Here is a 26,195-nt window from a genome sequence, read left to right as displayed (position 1 = left end):
TTAGTAAATGATCAGGTATCTCTATAAGAGAGCCAGGAACAAAAGAAATGTTTAAGTAGATAAAATACTATAATTTGTTTAAGTATAAAAGGAGATGGAAAAACAGATTCTTATTTAATAAAGGTTTGAGTACAAGCATGTTTCCTGTTACCGGCAATTATTGCCTAACTTGATAAGCCAGCATGTAGTTATTGGAAAACGCTTGTGAAAATAGAGTTATTACTTTACCACTGTTGACCTATAACTGCCTGTATGAATAGTCATGGCTCTTTATCACTGATTTTGCTTATGTCTCTGCTCTGATGAAGAAAGACAAGATGGTGGGTGCCAAATTCTGGAAATAGAGCAGCTCAATTACCATTTGGACTCATTTGAATCCCACAGGACCACACCACGTTTAAGTGATTGATATTGATTCAAGAAATAGACCTTAAATGAGCTGGTGTAACAGAGGCAAAATTAATCTCTGTTGAAATGTGAAAGAGATCATGACGAGGGAGAATGGCCTAAGGTTTGCCTAATGACAGGATCACGAATATCTATATAATTTTTAATATTTGCTCTAATAATTAACAACAGAAGTTGATGTCAAGAGAGTTGGGTAACAGAAGCATTTAGGGAACCAGTTTTCACAGGACAGATGAGGAGATAGCCATGGGAGGGTGTTCAGTATTAGAAGAGCATCTGATTATGAAATGTCTGAAAGGCCTAAAGATAACACATCAAACTCTTCATACAAACTGTGTCATACAATTCAAGCTTTTCATCTTCATCAAGGTTTTATTTTGAATAAACTGCTATCTGTACTAGGCATTTTTATCCATGACAGTGGTGCTTGAAAAACTGTAGCTATGGAAATAACAAATAATTAAAGGTTTCAACCAGTTTGTAAAAACGGAAGGGGTTACTTAAAATCAGGAAAGAAAAAGATAAGAACACCAAAAAAATGATATTGAGGGACCATTAGAACAATTGTTAACGAGATTGCCTATGCATTCCTGTACTAAATTCACTTGAATCAAAGGAGGGAAAGAGCAAGTACTATTATGTTCCATTTGACATACTTTGCTTTACATTAGAACCGAGATTCCTGAAATTCTGGACCTCCAAGCTTTTTATATCTAACTTTATGGGTGTTGTGCTTTGAAAAGTGAGTAGTATCGGACAGATGTTAATGGGGAGGACTACAAAGGAGAAATGGTGCCATAGCTCATGAATGAATTTTGTGTTACCACCAGGGGGCGAACTGTCAGAAGGCGCCCATATGGGATTCCACATTGCACTGACAGGGATGGCCAAAGTGTTTCCATAGTTGACTGTTCTCATGCTTAAACATAGGTATAGACACGTGGATCATGTTGATAACAAGAGTACAGTAAACCTTTTTAGCTATTGAAGAGTTTGAGTTTTCTGTAGGAAAAGTGAACCTATGGGAAACAATAAATGTATTTTCATAAAAATAAAAGTTATATGCATTTATCTTTTTATATTTATATTTATATACACCACACACACACACACACACAGAGACACACACCCTTTCATCATTTTAATCATAGTACTGGTATTTAAATATGAAAAGTATTCTGAAAGTAGTGAGTGTTTTTCGTCAGACCATCGCTAAACTCTGTCAAGTTGGCATCACCGATGTTGCTCAACTTTAATTTGAGTTTCATAAAAAGGTAACTTATTCTCCCAAAAGCTGACTCTGATTGTCAAAAGTTAATAATGTAGTGTTGTCACTGACTCTGATTCTCACTGGCCTATTCTCAATCAGGAAATGGAGGCTGGTGGAACCAGAAGTGGTACCATGTTCTAGAACTTTAGGCTGAGCTTGATTCAGAGTTGAACTTCCACGGCGTCACAGAGCGTAGACTAGAAACAATTACCAAGGGCAGAACACTATGAAGAGTTTCTAGGTCAGTGTTGCTGAGGTAAATTCTCCAAAGCCTTTTAATGAAATCCAAATAGAGCAAAATGGACTGCTTTAAACTGATTACTGTGAGTGTTCAGGACAGGAGTAGAAAGACAAGACCTAGAGGATATCTTTGGAGTAGAGAAGATAATTTCACAGGCTTTTAAATACAGTTTCTGTGGCCAAAGAAAAGCGGTGTTTGCTGATCCCTTAACATCTTGTGTCTAGAAACTGATCCTGACTACTATTGAAATTCCAGGATACTATATTTTCTTGGTGGTCACAGCTTAAACTCAGTAAATTCCTTATGACCAAGTTATTTTGCACAGGTAGGTTTATGATAATTAGGTCTGCCTTAAAATCTGCTATTCCATTCAGTCTGGGATGGTATCCCAAAGAAAAGTAAATTATAGTTTCTAGTTACCATCTTGTCAATCCATATAGGCAAGGTAACTCTTATCTCAATTGTTCTAATTCTTTAAAAAATAGATAATTAGTATTTTTCAAGGCTAGTGTCTTCTCTATAACGTCTCTGGGTTAAGGGAGAGTCCGACAGCTCATGCTTCTAGTTTAAACCTTAAAAAAAGAAATCCTTAGGGAAAATCAACAACCCAACCAAAAAATGAGCAAAAGATCTGAACAAACAGCTCATCAATGAATTATGTACAGATGACAAATACGCATAAGAAAGGATGCCCAATATCATACATCATCAGGAAATTTCAAATTAAAACAATAATAAGAACTCACAAAATACCTATTAGAAAGGCAAAAATCCAAGACTGTGACACTAAACGCTTGCGAGGATGTGTTGTACAAGAATACTCATTCGTTGCTAGTGGGAGTACAAGATGGTACCACCTCTTGAGAGTTAGGCAGGTTTTTACAAAACTAAGCATATTCTTACTGTATAATCCAGCAATCATGTTCCTTGGTATTTGCCCAAATCAGTTAAAAATCTACATCCTCACAAAAAAAAATGAACTTGAACTTGTATGTTTATAATATCTTTCTTTATAATGTCAAAATATGGAATCAATGAAGACATCCTTCAACAGGAAAATGGGTAAACCGTGGTATATCTGTATAATAGAGTATTATTCAGTACTAAAAATAATCTACCCTGCCACAAAAGTACATAGAGGATCCTTAAATGCTTATCACTAAGGGGAAGTAGTAAATCTGAAAAGGCTTCATGCTGTATAATTTCAACTATCCCATTCTGGAAAAAGCAAAACTAAAAGAATCCATGGTTGCCAGGATTTGGGGAGTAGAGAAAAGATAAATTGGGAGAGCACAGAGGATTGTTCAGGGCAGTTAAACTATTTTACATGATATTATAATGATAGATTCATGTCATTACACATTTTTCAATACATACAGAATATATAACACAAAGAATGAACACTAATGTCAACTATGGAGTTTGGGTGATAATGATGTGTCCATATTCATTTAACAACTGTAACAAATGCAGCATTCTGGTTGACTATAAGGATGGCTGAGTGTGTTTTAAGGAGATGAGGTATGTGGAAATTTTCTGTACTTATTGTTCAATTTTGCTGTGAACCTAACACTGCCCTAAAAAAATAAGTTTAACAACTAAAAATTAAATGAAGTGGCCAGGCACAGGGGCTCACACTTGTTATCCCAGCTCTTTGGGAGGCCAAGGTGGGCAGATGGCTTGAGCCCAGGAATTCCAGACCAGCCTGGGCGACATGACATAACAACACCCTGTCTCTACAAAAACAAACAAACAACAACAAAAACACAATTAGCTGAGTGTGATGGCATGTGCCTGTAGTCTCAGCTACTCAGGAGGTTGAGGTGGAAGAATCATCTGAGCCTGGAGAGATGGAAGCTGCAGTGAGCTTTGATCATGCCACTGCACTCCAGTCTGAGCAAAAGAGTGAAACCCTTTCTCTCTTTTACACACACACATACATACACACAAAATTAAATGAAGAAAGTCTTTGGGCCAATGAAAGAGCTCAATGAATCAATCATCTTCACACATTTCCAACATCATTCCATATTTTTAAATTGGTAATATGCACAAAGGGAGCTTCTTGAACTCTCACTGCACATCTTGCATAATAGAAGTTGTGTGTGACACTGCAATTTGATCAAGGTTTGAACTCGGTGAATCTGAGTTCAAACCCCAGCTTTGTAACCTACTACCCAAGTAACTTTGTGCTTGATGCATATGTTCTTCAGATCTGTAGTTTCATGAGATTTCTATAAAGTTTAAGTGAGATAATGTATTTGATATTTTTAGTATAGTTCTTGGTATAGGCACTCAAAAATATTAAGTGTTATTATTATTGAAAGGATAGAGAAAATGGAAGCTGGACATAGTACATATTTCTGCATATATCCTTCCTCCCACTCATACACACACACACATGCATGCACACACATACACACCTTTCAGTGCAGTTGTTAATATGTGACAAGTGAACTCATATTTTTCACGTTTAGGACAAATCTCTCATATTTCTTTAAAATGGGTGGTTCCCATATGTAAGTTTATTCATTAAAAACATTTATCTTTTCTTTTTGGGCTGTGTACCGGAGTCAGATATAACCTGCATGAGACCTTTGCTGTAGAATATTAGCATTTTTTAACTATTTAAAAACAGCTTTATTGAAATAGAATTCATGTATCATTACATCCATCCATTCAAAAATGGACAATTCGGTACTCTTTAGTATATTCACAGAGTCGTACAACTGTTGCCAGAATCCATTTGAGAACACTTTTATTCACAGTTTGTCACCAAGTCCTCTACAGCCCAAAGCAAACACTAAGGTACTTTATGTGTTTATAGATTTACCTACTCTGGACATTACATATAAAGGAAATCATAAAATATATAGTCTTTTGTAATGGCTTATTTAGCATGTTTTTCAAATTTCATCATGTTTTAATATGTTTCAGTACTTCATTTCTTTTTATTGGCATATAATACTTTATTTTATAAATATATGACATTTTATTTACCATTCATCAGTTGGGTGATAATCAGTTGCGCGTTTGAGCTATTTCCACATTTTAGCTATTATGAAAAATGTTGTTATGATCATTGCAAATATAATACACACTTTACATGCAACACATATATATCAATATTATAGTTTACATATCTAATTGCAAGAAAACCCTTTTTAAAATTAATTGAGATAGAGATGTTAAGTTACCTACCTGCAATCATTCAAAAACTTCTAACTAGTGATCAGTGTGCTCTGTATGTGACAGTAAAATAAATAGCCACTTTGTTTTTGCTAATATCTAGTCTCCAATTTCCATAGAAATGGAGGCTAAAATCTATACTTCTCATTATCTTTTGCAGCTAATCGGGACCATGTAAGTAAGTTTTAACCAATGGATGTGGATGGAAGTGCTTGAAACTTTTAAATCCTGCACTTAAGGAGTGTATTTTATTTCCCTTTTCTTCTTCCCTTCTGCTGACTAGAGTGTAGAAGTGACAGTGGGAACGGGAGTAGCCATTTGGGACCAGGAGATGCAGACATTCTGAGAAGTGTCAGAGAATAAACAGAAAGGTCCTTGATCCCAAATAACATGAAGCTGCCATATCATCTCTGAGCTGCTTAGTTCATACTCTGTTATATTGAGTCTTTCTGTTCAAGCAGCTGAAACTGTTAATAACTGCTAATAATGAAGGTACATCATCTACAAAAAAAGTTTATGTTCTTCATGGTAACCATTCACTATGCAAAAGCTGCTGTGTTTTTTGATTGTTTGTTTTGCTTTTTCTTTGTCTTGAGTATTAGCTACTCTAGAAACATTCTCTTCAACTTTTTCAATTGGGTTTTATATAATACTCTTCGTAGACATCTCACCTTCCTGGACTGTTGTTTATCAATGTTTCTCTGAAATTTTTTGTTTTGAATGGAAATTACACTCTAGATCAAAACTGTGAAAAGTAAAACAGGTGATTCCTCTCAAGATAAGGAGGCAGTTCGATTATGAATCAACTTTTCTTTCAATCTCATGTATTTCTTCAATCGATCATTAGGCGGAGATCATATCATACATATGGTAGGATATGTGTAACGACCTGGAGTAATCAAACACAACAATATTCTGAATACTTATTGAGCTTGTGATGAATTAAATAGGTCTCTCTAGCCTGTAAATCCACCAGGGTTTCCTACGTTGCATCGGAAAGATTAATAAATAAAAGACTTCACAGGCATTTCATATACGTAAAATTTCATTTTGTTCTTTGTTCACATGGGTCCAATCTGTTAAGTTCAAGAGCTGGTCTTGAGACTTGAACATTGCCCTAGGAAAAGACAGACTTTTTTTTTTTTTTTACTGCCGTCAGATATTGCTGGAACTCAGAATGAATGTAGAACTACATTGCCAGGGTTGGTCTGCAGAGTAAAGATGGGATGATGTCATAGCTCTCACCTTTTCTTCTCCATTCCTGCCATCACTGGAGCATTTTCTTGCCATAGTTATGGCTTTGGATCTTAGACATGGTGCTTGCTAGTACTCCACATTCTTGGTTTCCACATGGCTCCTCTTCCTGCCACAGTTCCAAAGGATGGGGTGCTGGCAAGGATGTTATGAGTGTAGGGTTATTTCCCTTGAGCCAGTTATTATTCTCTTCTGCTTAATTTTAGGTTCCTTTTGAATGTCTCCTTTTTTTTTCTTGTAGGTTTTCCTTGAAAGCCCCTCTGCCAATAGTGTCAAATACTGTCATTTCCAATACATCATTCCCTTTCACTCCTTTATGGGGGAACTAGGGCGAGAGATGGTTAACAACTGTTAGGCTGCAACCATTGAAACTAAAGAAAGCCACTGAAACACTGCTGTGAAGGAGCTTTCACCAGGAGCATGTGTGCAGTGGTGAGCAACTGTAAGCCCTCTTTAGCTCTTAATTACCCCCACACAAAGGGCAGTGTTTGCTCCTCGTACACATGGGATTTACCCGCCTACTTTTCATTAGTGTTAATGGGGGTCTCTATGTATAAATCCTCTTTCCTTCTCCCAGTATCAATGGTGGAATAGATGCCAAAAGAGCTTTCTGCTTTTTCGCTTACTGATTGGTTTCAGATGAAACACAAAAGCAAATCTCTGAGCTCGAGCCCACTCGTCCTCCACACCCTGCACTCCAGGCGCTATTAACACTCCTGAGACTTCTTTTCTCATTTGCTGTCTCAGGAGTGGCCAGAAACGATTGCCACATTGTGTCCCCACACCCCCTCCAAAGCCCTTGAAAATGGCTTTTCTTTTTTCTCACATCAGCTTGACTTATTCTATTCCTCTTGATACAAGTAGATCAGCATAAGGATCAAAAACCAAAAGTACACAAAAATACAAATTTCTCCTTCTTACATCCCACAAACTCGGTTTCCTTCATGTCCTCCAGGGACCCAATTCCATTTCAATGTCCTACCTCACCTGAGCCTGTTTGCTGGAGAGTGAGGTCATCTTGCTGGTGCATTCATTTCCCCTAATCTATCCTTGAACTTTTCAGGATCCTCATATGTATATCTTAATTAGTTTCAGGATTTCTGGAATCTCCAAATCCTCACCCAAATATTTAGCTCTCAGCTTAACAGCACATTATTTATTAGTAGGTAGGAACTGGCCAAGTTTCCATTAGTGACATACAGAGTTCTCTTCGTTGCTTTTCATGTTGGTCCTAAATCACACATCCTACTGTAATGATTTTCTTTTCTTTAATTTTATTGGTTGGCTTAAACCTCAGCATACTTATTGATGAAGTTTCTCAGCTACCTTGAGTGTAACACAGTGAAAAGAGGGATGTTGGTTTCTTTGGCAGCAGTAAGAGGTTTCAAAATGAGAAAGAAGAAGGTCATACCAAATCAGGACCAAAAGCCCAGATTTTTTATTCTGCTACTGACTGTAAGTGCACAGTTCGCGTCTGTCGGGATGAGAAAGAGACAGACGAGAAAATGCAACATAATGAAGTATTTACGATGCCACCTTCCTTGTCAAATAACAAAAGCAAACATTATTCTCTTTAGTAAAATTATTGAAATCTAGAATAAATGTTCATTGATTTATACTAGTATACACACACACACACACACACACACACACACACACTTCATAGTTGGAAAACCTCCCCTTTAAGCCAAAATTACGTTTTATTTTAAGGTTGCTTTTGCTTAAAGGATCTGATAAAACCAGATTAAAATTTTCAGAGATCTAGTTGATTATTTCAGCATTAAACCTTTTAAAACGTTATCCATAATAATGAACATGCTACTTTCCGGCTTTACCAAACACCATTATGTTATTATTATAGTTAATCCTCAAGAACACCCTGATATTCAGGGATTACTGTTCCATTTTTAGTAGTAAGAATAGTAAAGGATCTGTATGCTTTCTTGAGTCCCACTGACACACATCTTTTGTCACAAATCTATGATGTTTTCCTTCGGGATACCTGCTAATTTTAGTTATTTTCTAAATATTCCCTCTGCTCCATCTCTGACTCCATTCTTTAGCTGCAAAATCATGGAATAAGTAAAAATATCATGACAAAATAAAAATGTTAAGGACAAAGGGACAGCAAAAATACTGTCTTTCTCCATATCCCAGAAACTCCCTCCTCCTCCCAGATACAGGCTTAATATGTGGCATGTATGGTGGGAATAGTCCTCATTGAGGTTAAGAGATCTGGATGGGGAGGGACTATCGCTCCTTTGGAAGCTGTCAGTATAGACATCATTAGATTTATGTTTATAAGGGATAGGTTCTTGGCATTAGGTATGGCTTTAAGATGCTTTGGGTATCTGTTAATTCCTCATGTTCCAAGACTATAGAATCTTTGTATTCATTAATTTTTCTAAGAATCCAACATATTCAAGGAAGTAATATCTGATTTACTGATGAAAGTAATTTGACTAGTTTCAAGGAATTCTGAGTGGGAGCGTGAAACTCTGTCCACCTTTCCAGGAGCGCCACAATGGCTTGCTAAGGAGGAACAAATGGTCTTGCTGATGAGATATACAGTGCTTGACACATTTTCCACCAGTGGGAGCTACATCGAAAGATGAAGTGAGGCACTTGAGGAGGAGACTCCAAGCTTGACTCAACATACAAGGGTAAGGGATGTCATTTATTGCTCCTGATGTGGAACCAGTGGGGACAGGGGTTTTGAGGGACTGTAGACATGGAACAATCTGGCTGATTATACAACAGTGATAAATGCCTTAACAAAGCATGCATCGGAATTAGAAATGAAATAATTTGAAAGTCAATGCAGCATAGACTTTAAATTGCTTCTGGCCTACATGCTTAATACACTTGCACACTCGCATAATAATTAAGCCTGGGAGTTAAGTTCTTAGAGAGCAAAGCGATCACTCTTCCTGGACAGGCAGGAAACCTGTAATCCTTATATCCACACAGGTCTAAAAAAGTGGATAAACTGAAAGACGCCCTTGTGTCTTAAAAAGGCTGAAGCTTATGTGTATGTGTGGAGGGAGCGAGAGTGAGTATATGTCAGCTTATAAGTAAAATTACCTATCCACACAAGCTTCTCATTCATGTATGGAAATGATTAATGTCTAGGGGCCAAGGATTTGCACTTCTGCAGCTCGAGCAGACTTGGTCTGATTGGATGTAGGTTCAGTGGCCATTGTTCTCTGCATAATGAGAAGAGACCTTGCATATTAAAGGTTTACCCACTTTCCTTTTGTTGCCTCTGTTGACACCCTCTAAGGATTGTTATGAGAACTAAGTGAAATGAAGAATGAAGGTAAAACTCAGCACAACACAATAGTCTGCATCGAGTGAAAGTGCTCAGTTAATGGTAGTTGCTGGGATGTTCATCAACATCATGAATAACCATAATAAATAGACATCTAGAGCCATGAATGGACTTGCTCAAGAGGGCAATTAAATCAGTGGCCCTTGGCCTTGATGTTTTATTTCCTTTGAAAAATATTGTTGAATCCTTATTATGTGTGCTTACTATAAGGAATACAAAGATGAGTAAGACAATTTCAACCTCAAAACAATGCATGATTCTGTGAGAGTGAAAAGAGAGGGAACATCTTGTGCATGCATAATAAAGGGAGTAAACCAAAAAGCAGGAGAGAACCGGGATAAGAGAGTGAATGCTGAGCCTATGAATACACTTGTTCCAATTTCATATTGAAACCTAAAATTGTGCTGCTCCTCCTAAATCATCTCCCAGTGATTTTCTTGCAAAAGTACTAGTTCCCCCGGAGGGACAGAAGGACTGACGCTGTGGCTCATATTAAATCCTGTCCCAGCTCCTGGGTAAAAAGGGGAATTTATCTGAGTTTAGGGTAGTGTTGCTCAAATTATGGTCCAAAGTCTCCTGCCTCACAGATACTCAGAGTGCCTTTTAAATGCAGATCAGTTTCAAAATGTATCTCAATTGAAACTGATCAAATGTATCTCAGTTAAGATACAGATCAAACGTATCTATTTCTAATCTGAATCTCTTGGGAGTAAAAGCCAGAGTCTACATTTGAAACCATGTCCTCAGGTGATTATTTTACCCACCAAAATTTGCAAATCAATGGTCTGGGGCAAGTGAGAATTGCACTGCCAGTGATTTAAATGAGGGTCTTGGTTAGGTGTGGAGATAATATCTGTGGTCTGTTTTCTATCTCTCTACTGCTAAGCTTAATTAAATGTACAGTAGATATCAGAAAGGGAAAAAGAAAGAATAAATGATGGAAAGAGGTGAAAAACCAAAGAAATTATCCAGGGATGATTTGAGACCTCCCTTCTTCTCAAGGACACATGGTAGTTATATGTCAAAGATATAGACAGCAAATACCTAAGCACTTGTGCCTTCCTTCACACCTTCAGCACCCATAGTAGTCATTACTCATAGGTAACCACACTTGCCAGCAGAGCCCTAACATTGTCTCACAATTTGTTCCAACATATCCCTTCATGTAATCACCTTCAATCAACTGGAGTTACTATGGGTGATGAAACCTTCATGCCATACTGGGAAGACACAATTAATCCTTGTTTTCTTAAAAGAAACAGATGGGCAAAAAGTCAGTTCTTCTACACGAAGTGTCTTTGGAGGGATTTCTGAGTGTGCTTACCCTCATTTTCCTTTCATGTACGTGGAGTTATAAGACCGATGTGGGGCTGGGTCCTGTTTGGGATCACATTTCCGGAAAATAAAAACATACATTATGAGGCTATCAGGCTCAGAGTGAACTCTGGGGTAGGAAAGAATTCTGTGGACGGTTAAGGTGCCTCTTCTGCTAAATCTTGCTGAAAAATACTCAGTGTAAGGTAGTGGTCAAAAGACAGGTTCTGCTACCCAGCAGCTGAGTCACATCAGTGACTTTCTTATAGCATGGAGGATAGGCAAGCTCAGACGCTTCCTTTTCAGCCTCCTCATCTGTGAAATGAAGGTGATAACACCTTTGTAAATTGAGTGAATTAAATGAAAGAGGGCATAGTGTCTGCCAGATGAATGCTAGTCACTATTAATTTATGTAGATAAACCTACCTGGGCTTCTTTTCTACATTAGAATGTTGAAGCTGGTTGTGGCAACTCACATCTGTAATCCCAGCACTTTGGGAGGCTGAGACAAGAGGAATGCTTGAGCCCAAGGGTTCGAGACCAGCCTGAACAACAGAGTGATGCCTCATCTGTACTAAAAAGAAAAAAATTTAAATTAGCTGGTGTGGTGGTGCATGCCTGCAGTCCCCATAACTGGGGAGGATGAGGAGGGAGGATCACTGGGGCCTGGGATTTTGAGGCTGCAGTAAGCTATGATTGTGTCACTGCACTCCAGTCTGGTTGGCAGAGCGAGACCCTGACTCAAAAAAAGAAAAGTTGAGACCCTGAAGACAAATTAGGATATTGAGTTAAACAAACAAACAAACACAAAACAAAAACCACTTCGTATTATTTTTATAGTTCTAGCTTGAGTGGCAAAAAGAATCTTATTGGACTCATATATAATCCCATGCCATTCATCAGAGTGAGAAAGCCCAAATATTATTAGAGTTCAAATCCAAGTAAAAGGAAAATATGTTTTCCCTGCTGAGATCTCTGGATTATCCTAGAAGGTTTTAGATTAAATGGCTGTGACCAAGGGACGTGGCTGAGTGACAATGTCCAACAGAAATAAGTAACTATATGTAGAGAAAATGCCGTGTAAAGGATTCATACATCTTTTCAGCAATACAGTAAAAGACAGGTAAGAAAGTTGTAATTCTGACTCTTTGGCTCTCCTGGCATTAGTGGCTTAAGAGGCTAACACAGTCCTAGACTTTTCTTTACAGAATTCCCTGCAATCAATTTCCAGACTTGGAATATGCTGTGGCACCTGCTCTGCTAGAGGGAGCATCTACTGGCTCTCTTCCGCTTCGTTTTGGGAAAGTAATGAACTGTTGGTTATAAACAGTTGAAAACAAATATCAGAAGGTCATTGTGCTGCTAAACTTTGATATATTGAGAAATGTGAACTTTAGCGGGACTTCTAAAGTACTGTCATGCAGGAGGCGGTAGAGTAAGTGGATTCATCTATCACTGGTGAAAACATGGTACAGCATCACTGCTTGAAGGTTGAGCATGAAAATACTCAACCCTGATTAAACGACCATAATTCCTCAAGTCTGGGACATGGTTGGCAGACATAGGAAGCTGGGGCCTTAAAATATAAATTGTTGGAATTTAAAATGCACTGTCAATCTGTCAGGGAAAAACAGCATTGGAGTCTCTCTAAATTCACACTATTGAATAATTATTTAAACATTTTCAAGAGCCAATTTGCAAATGCATTGCAAAAATATGAAAAAAAATTATATTTTTTTTTCTTCTTTCAAAGAAATATACTGGGCAATTTGCATAGAATGGCAATGCTTAGTGTTTCTTTAAAATTCATGTCTGCTTTGTTAGCTTAGGTGACTTGTTACTAGTATTTTAAAGTATGGATTTTGTAGTTGGGATAATTAGGGATGCTGAACAGTAGAATTGTTCTTGAAATTTCAAATAGTTACACTGCAGAAATGAAAAATTGCTGGTGAATGCATTTATCTTCTTTGATGAAGAAGCCTTCTACAGATAAACTGCACCATTTCAGTTATTTCAAAGAACAGAATAATGTGCACCTAATTTATTGGAGCAAGAAACCAAGCATATGTCTGGCACCCAGAACTGAGGCTTGGGTTAGGCTTGGAACTATGTGGAGTCACATCCCTAGAAATAAAGGTTATGTAGTTTCCTTTCTCTTTTGGACTAGTTGGCATATGTACACAGGAGTAGTTAATAAATACTAGGAAAGAAGAGATTTATTAAGACTCTTAAAAGTGTAAGCCAATGAATTGCTGATGAGGATTTGAAAGGAAGTTGTACAGATCTAAGACATGTTGTCTGGTCAAAGTAATAAGTGTTTATTTAGTTCTCTTTACATGCCTTGCTCAGCATCATGGCAGATAGAACAATGGGAAGATTCTTTCAAGTAGCTTAACATCTGGAGAGAGAAAACTCAAGTCAATAAGCATTCGGTATATATAGCTGTATATGATTGTTACAGGAAGCAAAGGAGGTCACATGTATTCTAGAAAGAAAGAGAATAATATTGGTTCAGTAGTTGGGGAAGGCTCAATGGAGTAGGCTGGGCATTGGAAAAATCTTGAATGATGAGGACAATTTTTGAAGTTGAAGAGAACATTCTCAAAAGTAGCTAGAGTAAAATGCATATTAGGGATTGTTGATTTAACTCCTGAGGCTGGAGGAGGGAGTTCAAAGAGGAGTTTCATGAAAGATTAGAGAAGTTACAGGATAGAATGCTGAGAGTCTTTCTGGATTTGCTCTACATTTTATCAGATTTTGTAACTTCCATTAATCCACTAGCCCTTAATGTGCATTTTCCTCTAGTTACTCTTTTCTTCACAGAGGACCTGATGTGTGTGTGTGGTCTCACCATAACTTCCTCTACACAGTTGTACAAGGGTTCCATCTAATTCCTGTTCCTTTAAGGGCCACTCGGAAGAGGATGGACTTTGTCCTCATCACACTCTGTACATGTGTCTCCCTCTTCTCTCACCATACTATGCACCCAGGGAGTGATAACCATCTTTACATACTATAAAGCACCTAACATAATGCTTTGCTTTAATAAGTACAGACTAAATGCCAGTTGGTGTGAATTTCCAGTTCTCAATCTTTCTGTAAATAACAGAAAAGTTGCATAATGCTCAGTGGGCAAAGCTGGAAGTGAATGCCGCCTTCTTCAGGATTGAGCGGATGAGTGCTGCTAGATATTAGAGCTCCTTGAAGATTGGATCTGTCTTATTCATTGCTGTGTTCCCAGTGTCTTTTTGCAACATCTGGCACAAAGAAAGTGTTGAGAATGTTTGGTGAATGAATGAGTGAATAATCATAAGAGGCCACAATGCTATTCATACACTGCATGGAGCTCATTAGTGTGTCTTCTCTGCATCTCTCAGCACTATCTGGCTTTACTAGGTTCAAACAGGGGATTTTATTGAGAACAGTCAAAACCTACCCAGATAGGGTGTACACAACTCCAGGCCATTCTTCCTCTGCCTTTTCTTCCCATGGGGGCAGTTGCTCATAGAGAAAGCTATAAAAGGGTAAGCTGCTATGGAAGTTGACAGACAGAAACTTTATTCCAGATCTTTATCCTAAGAATCAAAAGAACATGTCTTCTAGACACAAGAGTACATAATGACAGTCAGGGTCTTTCTTTTATCTTTAAGTCAAAGTGACTGAGATTTGCCTATAAGCTAGGCAAAATTCTGGCTATGGCTTCAGTACTGTCCTTAACCTGAACATTCTACTACTACAAATAGCATAATATCTGTATTTTCTGTGGGTTCCCACGTAACAGATTTTGAGAGGTATGTAATTCACTTTTTCTGAAAATACTTCCCTTCTGTTTGGGATTTTAAATGAAAATAGATTCCATGATTTATGCAGAAATATGACACTAAGGTGTTTCCTGTAACAAACAAACAAAAATACTGTTTTTGAGTTTCTAAATGATATGCCAATGGAGGTCACAAATCTCATTTGGACCAGTTATCCCCATTTAAATGATGAACTCTAGAGAAATTTAATGCTAAATGAATCATGATCATAAAACTCAGAATTATAATCATATTGAAGAGAGTATTTAACTTCAAAAGTTAAGTTTGTTGTACACATTAAGAACTCTGAATACCTATAAATTATGTACATTCTTCTCACTATTTATTTTGTGGGTCTGCTTTGGCACCTTTGGACACAGGATTTGTGCCATATCTCATTGCGTATTGACAAAGCAAGAAGACTTCTCCTCCGAAGGTGGATACCCATGTGCTCCCACAAAGGAACAGGCGATAGAGCAGAGTTAGCAGGTGCAAGTATTCGGCCTGGTTTTGTTAAACTGAATCCACATAAGGCATTCTATTCAATGTGGGGATATATCTCACTAGTTCAAAGTGATTCATTAGCACAAAGAAATAGCAGAGTGGGAGAGTTCTCAGAGCCTTTGGCAAGCATGTTAAAGCAGGCCCATGACAGATGAACTCAATGAACTAACAGCTTAAGTAGCAGTTGGGAACCGGGAGTGCTGAGAAATGAATGGGCTGACCTTATAACAGTGAGCAAAACTTCATGACTAGAAAACACAAACTTTTGGGCCCTTATGGGAGCATGTATCCCATTATGTAGCGTTTGAGGGGAGGAGATGGGGGCTATACAGTTTTACATGCCATTAATTAAACTTAGCATAGAGAGGCCACTGATGTCTACCTTACTGCCTGATTAACATACTGGGTCAAGAGCGTTAGATATTTACCGACTGTTTTTGCATCAGAAACCATAAGGGAAATGGCCCCTCAGAAATACATCTATAATTCATGGAGTAAATCAGAAGCTGTGCATGAAGGCTGACATTGCTATGCATTCCCTTCCCTTATTCAAGTGGGAGCTAGCCATGCATAAGGAAGGTCACATCAGACTGTGTGATTCCATTTTTGTTTGTGTTTTCAACATATTTTGGATATCCCGAGGCATGGCTAAGGACACTGGGGGAGAATGGGAAACGTAGGTTAAATTAAAGGAGGCTGATTTATTTAGTGGATCTTTCAAAGAGCTGCAAGCATCTAATTAGATAAAAACAAATTATTAGATTATGTAAAGATGTCTCATAGGCACCACTATCAGATTAAATCATAAACACACACATGCGATGTATTTGTTTATATATATATTTATATTTAGTATAGCTATAACATTAGCCATGGTGGTATTTATTTTGCCCAAGTATTTGTATTTACCTCCAATTTTTTATCACACTCTATAAGCTGTGGGCTTTTTGAATAATTGCCTTTTATATCTTCAAATATATGTATACTGTGATTTTTAAAATCAATATATTGACTTCAATATACAATTTTTCTGAACTAAATGGTAAACTATAATATTTTGAAAGGTTCCTTACAAACAGTTAACAATTTTAGCAAGCCATTAATATAAATTAAGTGGACAAATGAAAATAGCGTTTTATATTACTATGGAGTTTCTATTTTCAAACTCAAAGTATTAAAATGGGAATTGTAAGTCACCCATGAGGACTGTGTAACTAATCAGTTTTACAATTAGACAGAAGCTCAAAACTATTCTTTTCTAAGCACTGAAGAGCAGCCTGCCAGTCTCACTAGGTAATTGGGGGCTGAACAAATCCCTTGCCAATATTGGGGTGATGTGGCTGGCAGATGCTGATCAGAGACTGAAATAAAACGTAGATGGTAGAACATGAAAAAAAAAAAAAAAAAAAAAAGGACTATCCAGCACTATCTCTTACTGGTGCTCCAACTCTCTTCTGAATGTATTTTAGTTTAATCAGTTTGAAAAGGTAAAAACTATCCCTTTCTAATAATTTAAGTCCAAATTTTAAAGTGCATACAAACTGAAAGTGACCTGCTTTTAATAACAGCTTTCAGTCTGTTGAGCATTTTCATGCCTAGGTCGGGCAATAAGATTCCAGAAGAGATAAATATTATGTGGGTCAGTGAGCTGGTTTTTATTGCCTTCTATATTATAAGGTAATATGAAATAAGATATGTGCATGCATTAAAAAGACTGTTCATCCACTGGTGATTGTTAGGTGTGCAACTTCGCCTCATGTGTAACATGAGTCTTCGTTCATACCAATTTTCGGACACATCAGCCTGGTCTTGCCTCATTTTATTTCAATGCTATTACTCTCCTTCATAGGCGTATGTTTGCAAAACTGCACTCTATGCCTATATTCTGGGACCATGACACTTTCCATTTTCCTTCAAACCTGATGTCACATACTCATTCAATCTAAAACCCTCGCTTTACCTCCACCATAGCTAAAATCCTTCTCAGTCTGTTTTCATCAGCCTGTAGGCACAGGGAAGATGTACATGCCCAAGCCATCACAGCAGACCAAAGGCTGTTGATTGATCACGTGGAATTGGGTACACATTCAAAGATGTCTCTACAACTGCCCAGGCTGGTTAAATGTGGGTAAATTATGCACATCTGCAAGCCAGCTGTTGCCTTCAGCTCGATCCCATTCAATGCAAAAAGCCCAGGAGGTCAAGGAAAAGAGCTTTTCAGTTCTCTGCTGTATGTACACGTGGTGGTGCAGGTGGACCCTTGCCTAGTCCAAGTGTCAGAACGCCGAGACGGAATTATGGACACATTGACCCTTCTTCTTATTGTTTTCATCTGCATTATGTATTCATGGAGTTGCACGTATTAGTTAAGACAAGTACCCTAGAAACAGGAAGCCTTTGTTCTTTTTCCTACCAGCTGAAAATTACCAAGTAGAGTTAGAAAATCTTCCTAGATTCTTTGTTTATTTCTTTATTTATATTTGTATAAAACGTAGTGTGCTTCCTGAAACAGAAGGATGACAGAAATTGGTTTGCAAAGGACTTGGTCAATTGTGTTTGTTTAAAAAGATGAGAGGAATTCAAAATGAGATTATTCCTTGTCAGGATAACATTCACCTTTGACTTTCATTCTGATGTGGCCCCTGGAGAAAATATCAATCAAAATGGAAAAATAGAGAAGAATTAAAGTCAAGGAGAACCTCAGATAAAATATGTGGGAGTTGGTTAAAAAAATGTTACTGGTATTAGTAACAATCTAAGAGTTTCTTTAGGAGGGTCAAGAATAATCTGAAAGGAGCAAAGACAAATTTCTTTAGCAAGACAAGAGATCAGAATGAATGAGTAAATCAGGCATTAATGAGCAGATTGAGAGTTCCTTTGGGATGCTGGAATTGAAGACTTTCCTCCCAAGTCTCAGTTTCAGTTGCTTATATGAAATGCTTTAACAGGCACAGGCAAGAAGCAAACTGTATGGTTGCCTGCTCTCATCTTTCTTATTCGTATTTTCTTCAGAACCCAATTAAGGCATGTGCACCTATAGGCAAGGAGGTAAAAGTGATTCTTTCCCAAATACTGAGTTTCCTATTTTTAGGCCTTTCCTTTATTTTAATTTCTCCCATTACTTTTTTTCCCCACCGACATGCTCAATTTTTTCGAAAGAAAGGAAAAGAATATAATTCAATTGCCCTATAAAGTTTATTATTGTATTTTCTTCCAGGAACAATTACACTTTAATCACAAAAAGAAAAATTCCTACCAAAATCGACACTTTGGGGATTTCCCTACCAAAATCAGGAAATTTCAGGCATGCTGGTGGGCATATCTGGGGGCTTAGTGACATGTTTTGAGTCACTCCACATATCACCTCTCTACTCTCTTAAATATAAGGCTAGCCAGTCCCTATATGGGTCTCTGGGCATCTCCTTTAAAGTGGCATGTCTCATTACCTATTCATAAGGCATGCATCATGATTATGAGACAGACAAACAAGAATGCAAAAGCAGGTTTAGAGAAGGAGCTGTCTTAGTCAGTTTTCTGTGGCTTATAAGAAAATACCTGGAACAAAATAATTTATAAGGAAAAATATTTATTTCTTATTTGTATGGAATTTGAGAAGTCCAAGGTTGAGGAGTCCTGTCTGGTGAGAACTCTCTTGCTGGTGGGAATTCTCTGAAGAGTCCGGGGGTGATGCAGGGTATTGCAAGAATAGGGCTGAGTGGACTAACATGCTGTTTCAGATCCCTCTTCCTCTTCTTATAAAGCTACCATTTCCCCTCCCATGATAACCCATTAATCCATTAACTCACACATAGATTAATCTATTCATAAACACAGAGCTCTCACAACTCAATCACCTCTTTAAGGTCCCACCTCTCAATACTGGCACTTTGGGGATGAAGTTGCAACATGAGGTTTGGAGATGACTTTCATACTACAGCAGAAAGGAAAAGGTTTCTATAACACTTTGACTACAGACATTTTTCTCTTAAAGAAGTCTTGTTCTACCTAAGTCACATTTGTTAGATTCTTTGAGGAGAGAGAAACAGCTTGAATTATCAAAATGCTTTCCCAGTTTGCTTTATAAAACCAAGTGGCTATTCTCTCATTAGTGAAAATCATAAACCTCTGCACACTTATGTCCCTGTAGGTATAGACGTTTTGCTTTTCTCTTATCCCTTATTTCCTCCTTGATTCTACGAGACTTGTTATGGGTAATGCTTGCTCCATAGAAGTTTTAATCGAACAGCTTTCTCATTTTAATTTGCCTCTAGATAATAGTTTGCTTTCTTAATTAATGCTGTAAAAACACACATTATGATCTTTACCTGAAAGATGTTTTGATTCACACCAGTATCTACGGTTTTGGTTGACTAAAGTACTCTTCTCCGCCTGCAGAGAAGCTGTGCTCGGTGAAGCAGCTGCTTCATTTCACCCCAGAGGTTGCTGCATTTTGCTCACTGTAAAAATAATGCTTATTTATGATACAATTTGTAAAGAGTTCTTCATACCCATTGAAATAAAAGTCCTGCCCACCCCCCACCCACCCGCCCATTTTCTGAGAAAGAAAAAACATCTCTCTCTCACTCTGGCTCTTCCTTTTTGCTCTTTCTCATTCAGTTTCTCCCTTCAGTCTGCGTGTCTGTACAACTTCACCTCGTAGAATGCCTATGAGCACTCTTGAAAAACCACTCATCATCATAATGATAATGAGAATAGTGGCAATGTATTGAGCAATTCCTGTGTGCTTGGTTTTATTATAAGGTTTTTACATGGCATTGTCTCAATTGTTTTCACAACAGTCCTATAAAGTATAAAATATTATTATTCCCCTTGTATAGAGGAAACCAGCTGAGGTTCAGAGAGGTTAGACAGCAACTAAGCAGAAGAACAGCTGCACTGTGCCTGCTATGAATCCATTCATTCTTTGGATTGAAAGTAAGCATTCTCGTTCAGTACACAGCTACTAGTCACTTGAAGTAATAGACACTAACAAATATTAACTAATGTCCATATAGTAGTCAGAGTTTTTGTTCTAAAGTGTAAGTTGGATCATGACACTCTCCCACTTAAAATTATTCAGTTGACCCCATTTCCTTCAAAATAAAGTTCACTTTTGTTGTGTATCCTGTCTTCGTGGTCTGGTTCTAGCTTAGGATCTGGATTCCATCTCTCCTCATCCCTACCCCACTTAAGTCAGCCTTATTGCCAGGGCCTTTATTTACTTCCTTTTTGTCTGTTTGCAATATACTTCTTTCCCTACCCAGCCGGGATCCTACTCCTCTTGGAGTCTCAACTAGGACAATTCTACTTCTGGATGGCCTTCTTGACAGTCCCAACCTCCCCCATTTGGTTCTCTCTTCATGCTCTTGTAATCCCAAGTTTGGACATCTCTTTATTTGCTTACTGGATTTTCCCCTCTTACTGCACAAAAAGATCCTGGGGGAAGGAGCAGCTCCTTCCTCATTATGTCCCCATCCACTAAGTGCCTGTCATTGAGTGACAATAAAAAAAATATGCTTGACAAATAAATAAACAGAGAACTAAGGCTGACCTCAAATAATACCCAGGGACAAATTTAAGAGTTAACATATGTTAATGCTTATCCCTTCAAACTTATCTATAGGAAAATGATTTCTGTCTCCTTATAAGTCAGTGCATAGTGGTTGGTTTAGGGATGGCATGAGTATAAAACCTGGCAAAAGAACTGGGTGAATTTGGCTAGAACGGTTGGGAACTCTTGGGAAGAATAGTTCTATTCTTCCCGAGAGTTCTACAGAAAACTTTTTCTGTAAAGAACTAGGTTGTAAATACTTTTTGCTTTCTCAAGGGCAGTGAGCTGAAGAAATATAGATCTGGATCTGTTGATGTGCTCGAAATCAAAAAGCCTGGTCAAAAAGAAAAAACATATATAAAAATATGTACCAAAAAGAAAAAACATATATAAAAATATATATGTATAATATATGTATAATATATAATATATATTTATATATATAATGTATATACATATAAAATTGCCCAAGTCAATCTATGTTGAGGTTCTACAACTTTCTGCTGAAATAATCTTGACTAACACCCTGCTTTGGTTTATGCTTTCATAATTCTTACCTATTCCGCACTTCTGTCAATCATTAAATGTTCACCTGAGTTATTCTGAAATGTAAATGTGACCATGTCACTTCCCTTCCTAAAGTACCTCAGTGATTCCTCATGACTTTTCAATGACTGCTTTACTGTTGAATAGAACCCTGATCTGCCTATCCAGTCCCATTTAATGTTACCACCTCCTCATGGGCCACAGTTCTAACTCTATGCTTGACATTCGCTATACATAACATAATGTTTCACTCCTCCAGGGCTTGGCAGATACACATTACTCTCTGTCTGAGTAGCATTCTTATCCAGCCTTGTGAACGTGTGTTCTTACATTACGACCCTGATGAAATGTCATCACTTCCCTATACCTCCACAGTTAGTTGCTTCATCTTTTTCTCTCATGGAAAACTTAAACCTGTTTCTTCTGGCATTCGTTGCACTGCATGGTAATTGTTTAATCTTGTGACTTTCTCTCTGCGGAACATTTGATCTTAGAGTTAGTTATGATGTCTTGTTCATCTTTATAAACATAATGTATAACATATTCTTGAAGCACAGTAAGTACTTAATAATTGTACGGAGAATGAATAAGTGAATGCATCAAGTGAAGTGCTGTTCTTTTTATTTTAGTATCAACATAAAGCAGGGGACAACTTTACAGAAAAAGGGAAGTTTTTCTGTAAAGGACTAGATAGTAAATGCTTTTGGTTTGCAGGCCATACCATCTCTGTCACACTCTCAACTCTGCATTGAAGAGCAAAACACCGTGAACAATTAACAAAACAAATGGGTGCAGCTGTGCTCCAAGAAAACCTCATTTATAAATTGGGTAACAGGCTAGATTTGCCCCTGGGCTTTAGTTTGCCAGCCACTATTATAAGGGAAAGAGACAGTTTACAGTTCTAAAACCAAATGTAAATATATTTTGAAAGAGAGGTTCCTGCATGAAATAGACAGGGGGTGCCTAGATTTTAGGATAATCGTGTTGAAGGCCCTATCTTTGAGATATAAAAGCTCTGATTTGCAACCTCTTTAAAATGACATTTAAAACTCTATGTTCCAAAAGCTCCATTACATTTTATTAAAATCTATCTGGTCACATAATCAATAAATGCTTATTGAAAACCTAATCATACTTTCTTATTTGAAGAAATGTAAAATAAAATGTTCAAATTTAACATTGAATATGCTCTCTGTGAATAGAAAATGTATTTCACTATAAAAGTCAGTGAATACCTAGGTTTCTTTTGGAGAAATACAGAGCACCTTTTATTTTCCTTTTTCAATCAAATGTCATTTTTCAAACTTTTTTTCCTTAAACTCTTTCCAAAACCCAATGAGAGCTCTCTAATGTAAAAGTATCACACCTAGAAAGGGTTCCATTTTGTAGATAAAATAAGAAGAACAACTATTATAGTTTTATATTTTAAAAATCATTCAATAGTGGAATATTTGATGGTTTCCAATAGTGAGTCCTTCTAAGCATTGAACAGTTAGAAGCACTGAGCTTGGAAGGAGATGGAAAAACTCACATTGGAAGACTTTACATGAGCAAACATATGGAAATCATTTAATTATTTGGAGGTCATCTTTTGGACAGTGTCTGTTGGGCCCAGCTGGAGCTTAATGCAAAAGCCCCAAAGCTCTAGCCATACCCTCCATTCTCTTCAGTGTATTTCACCAAAAAGCCACCCAAATCTGCATCCTACTTAGGTTAAGCTTTGGACTATATTTGCCCAAGTTAACAGGCACTTTTACGCAGATATGATATTGTCATGGCTGCATCCCTACATCCCATTTCTCTCTCTCTCTGTGTGTTTGTGTGTGTGTGTGTGCACGTGTGTGTTTCTAATGCCAAATTACACATATTTTGCTTTTGGTTTTGTTTTATTTCTATTTGTTCAGCTTGCTAGATACATGATGGAATTTTGGATGCTAGGTAGATACATGATGGAATTTTGGATGCTAGGTTTTATAAAAATATCATCAGATTCCAATGGTCTTTTGTAGGAAGTTTATAACCTACTTTTATTTTCTAAGTTTTAAAGAGACTTGGTATCAGTGCATGAAAGTACTTTGAAGTCTATACTGGCACATATACAGAAACATCATTTGAAAGAGTAGAATTCATAAAATATGGGCAATTTGGATCACAGAGTTAATCCACTTTTAAGGTCTCTAAGTTAAATGTCATTTTTCTGTAGTCCAGATAGAGATACCCTGTATCAGCCAGGGTTCCTTGGAGAACAAAAACCAAAGTATATATTGTATATACATGTACATACACACATTTATACATATCACATTATTTATATAATATGATAATGTTATATATAATGTAATAATATAATCTGTATGTATCTATATACTATATGTGAATGGAGATAGATATAGATAGATGGGTAGCTAGATAGACAGAAGAGATTTATTTTTTAAGAGATTGGTTTATGTGATTGTGAAACCTGGCAAGTCTGAAGCCCATAGGGCAGGCTGGGAACTCACGGCAAAGATCAAACCCAGACTGCTATTAGCATAATATGGCATCAAGATCAGGATATCACGGATGTGGTTATATCACACTTTGTTAAGACCTCAGAAAGATTCAAAGCAGTGCCTTTTAGACCCTTTTGACAAGACAAAAATGCTGTGGTTTTACCATACCCCCCTGATTCTTAGCTCAGGTAGAGAGCCTTTATTGCACAGAATTCTGGGCATGACTTTGGGACAATGGAATGAAGCGCAATAAAATTTTATAGAAAACCAATAAAATGGTTTTATTTTAAAGAGTTTCATCAGTGGAATTATCATTATCTTGAACTAAAATGAAAAAGAAGCATTTAGACCTTCAATCTCTTATTAGGAAAACTATTCATTGCAAACTCATGCCATGTCTCATGAAAAAGGAAGCACCACTCAGAGATCAGGTACAAGAGCAATAAACAACCACATATGGGAAGTAGAGTGGGCTCCAATCAAGGAAGTGGCTGTATGTATTGGTCTTGATTTCAGAATCCTTATGGCATATAACCTGCAATGTACCTTCCATTTTCTCCCTTTTTGAATAAAAGAATCTACAGTGGCTCTTCTGTCCCTGGCTTATAATGGTAACTCTATGTTAGGAGAAACAATGGGGGTAATTTCTCCCTTTACTTCCTTGTTTATAGGTTTTCGAATTGACAGCAGCCACTCCTGAGGGTTCTTGTTGCCACCCGAACATTGTCTTTAAGCATGATAGTACAACTGGGTGAGAATTTGGAAATCTTGGAATAGGATGAGTACATTTTGCTCATGGGAGGAATATAAGTAATTTGTGACCAGGGCCAGACTATAGTGGATTAAAGACAGCCATTTATTCATTATGAGTCTCCTCCATAAAAGGTGGACTTTATTGTCTATCCTCTTTAATATGTGCTGGTCTGGTGATTGGTTCACCAAATGATGGCAGTGGAAGTGACACTGTGCCATTCCCAGGACTAAGCCTGTTATATTCATGAGACCAAGCACATAAGCACTAGATGTTGGAGAGGACCTTCTGTCTAACATGGTGGTTTTCTTTTAATACTTCAGCTTCAGTGAGAGGAATAAACCTGGGGTTCTGTGAAGGAGGAAGATATGTGTTCTGCCCAGCAGTCTGATCAGAGATTCAACACATATTTATTGAAAAATGTACTGTGTTCCAGACACGTTTCTGAATGGTTGTATAACTCATGTTTGTATCAGACTGCCCATATATCTTACATACAGTCAATATCTGCAAACCCAAATTTAAAAAAATAGTAAAATATTCATATTAAAAGATTTGGAACTGATATTTATTCTGTTAACTGAACATGAAATTTGTTTTATGAGCTTGGCTTATAATATCATGGTGTAAAAACAGCCCAAGGTTACATAAAACCCAGGTTAGCAGTTAAAAAGGAATGCATAGCAATAATCAGAATATGAAAAATAGCAGAAATATTTACCACTATATACTTGAGGAAAATTCATCACAACCAACATGGGAAGCTTTCAATTGATAAGTTATAATACAAGAGATCATTTTATTCATGAAAAATAGAAAATTCTCAAAGTTTCAATTTAGTGGCTGTGTAGAAATCAATTCTCATCTAACATTGACAGTAGAATGTGCTTTGTGTTTGCTTCGCACAAAGTAAAGTAGTGTGAGGTTATAAAAAAGACAAAATATAGTTTGGCAAAAACTGAACAGGGGTAAAAGTGAGAACATAGAATAAAATTTTAGAATATTTGTCAATGATAGTATAAATATATTACCTAGTACTGTGCTAGGTATTTTACCTAAACTGTATTAATTTTCTCAATTATTTTCACAATTACTGTAAGCAAGTAAGCACTATTATTAACTTTATATTTGCAGATTAAAAAACTGAAGCATTAAACATCTTGTGATTTTCCCAAGTTGGTGTTTCAGTTGCTTATTGCTTTATCAACCAAGAAATGGAACAGTACCTCTGCTCACAAGATAAGCATAAATGTTAAAGACCCATGAAGAATTGTCTCCCAACAGCCTGAGCCATCACATGAGAGCACAGTTTGACTGCTCTCATGGAGAAACCACATGGAAGGATCACGTGGAGAAGAAACATTTTGAAAACACATACAGAAGAAAAGACATCCAGCTATCTTAGCATCCCAGAGACCTGTAGAACTATTCAGCTGAGCTCACTGAAACCACAGAACCATGAGAGATGACAAAATGTTTGTTGTTTGAAGCAACTACATTTCAAAGTGTAATTTCACTAAAATATTGAGTAATGTTTCCTTGTA

The 26,195-nt window shown here is 37.2% G+C and overlaps 1 long non-coding RNA gene across 4 annotated transcripts; it reads left to right on the top strand.

Moving 5' to 3' along the window:
* Positions 1-26,195, top strand: LOC103886411. Of its 4 annotated transcripts, none has more exons than XR_001904972.3 (4): positions 1-1,934; positions 3,299-3,440; positions 8,877-9,025; positions 25,786-26,195. It is a non-coding gene; the product is annotated as an uncharacterized LOC103886411 (long non-coding RNA). The 4 variants fall into 4 exon arrangements; XR_004184829.1 differs by lacking the exon at positions 1-1,934 and adding an exon at positions 1,941-2,244; XR_649985.3 differs by lacking the exon at positions 3,299-3,440 and having other exon boundaries at positions 1,522-1,934.

The sequence above is a fragment of the Papio anubis genome, chromosome 7 (genome assembly GCF_008728515.1).
Source record: "Papio anubis isolate 15944 chromosome 7, Panubis1.0, whole genome shotgun sequence".
Lineage (NCBI taxonomy): Eukaryota > Metazoa > Chordata > Mammalia > Primates > Cercopithecidae > Papio > Papio anubis.
The sequence above is the reverse complement of the archived record's forward strand: the minus strand, read 5'-3'. Positions and strand labels throughout refer to the sequence as shown.